Source organism: Hyalella azteca, unplaced genomic scaffold (assembly GCF_000764305.2).
Source record: "Hyalella azteca isolate HAZT.00-mixed unplaced genomic scaffold, Hazt_2.0.2 contig15555, whole genome shotgun sequence".
In the NCBI taxonomy this organism is placed as follows: Eukaryota; Metazoa; Arthropoda; class Malacostraca; order Amphipoda; family Hyalellidae; genus Hyalella; species Hyalella azteca.
The window spans coordinates 27,486-28,342 of NW_025945400.1; positions in this window are offsets into that span (position 1 = coordinate 27,486).

Genomic DNA, 857 nt, shown 5'->3' on the forward strand with positions numbered 1-857 from the left:
CTGCGGGGCCTCCTGCAGGCGATTCTGCCGTTTTATCTGCAGGCGAGTCTGCGGAGGACAAAGCGCTGTTGGAGCCAGGGGCATCCTGCGTGCCCCCAATGGCGGGAGCCATCGGCCTAGTCATTTTCAACTTTGATTTTCTCCGTGCCACACAACAACGAATTAATTATATAATAATTCAAACATTAATGTTGGTAGCAATTCTTGGGTTTGGCGGTTATAATTAAATTATTTCGAATGTTCCACAGAACTTCAGTTTCAATACCTAAGTAATGGCTTATGTTTTTCCTCCGAGCTCAAAACGTGTCAGCTGTGACAGGTGAGAGATGGATTAACACAGACGAGCAGTGAACAGGCAAGGATGTAAACAGACCATGCGGCGAACAGACGAGGCTGCGAACCGCCGAGGTTGTTAACACAGGCGAGGTTGAACAGACGAAGCTGCGAACAGGCAAGGCTGTTCTAAGGAGCAGCAGGTCTGAAGATCATTTCCCAGAAGCACTCTAATGTTCCTAACGATTCTCTACCTTCGTTTTAATTTCCTCTGTAATTAGAAAATTCTTGTTTAGTTGCTCAAATGTATGACTTTTCTATATAGGTACTCTTCAACAAGTGCTTTATACTTTTTACCAATCCCTAACTGTATTCTTATTAATATTCTTGCCCTTATTTAAAAATCCACTTATACTTAAATGTCTTCCAATTGTCTGCAAGCGGCATCCAAATTGCGTTAAATTTCCCCCGTGCTACTGTGTCACCGCCGAACGCTGCGACTTTCCTGAGGATTTCTCCGCGCAGCTGCGAGAGCGAGATGCGCCGTATGTCGCCCTGCACTAGTTTCCTGTACTAACTCCTAG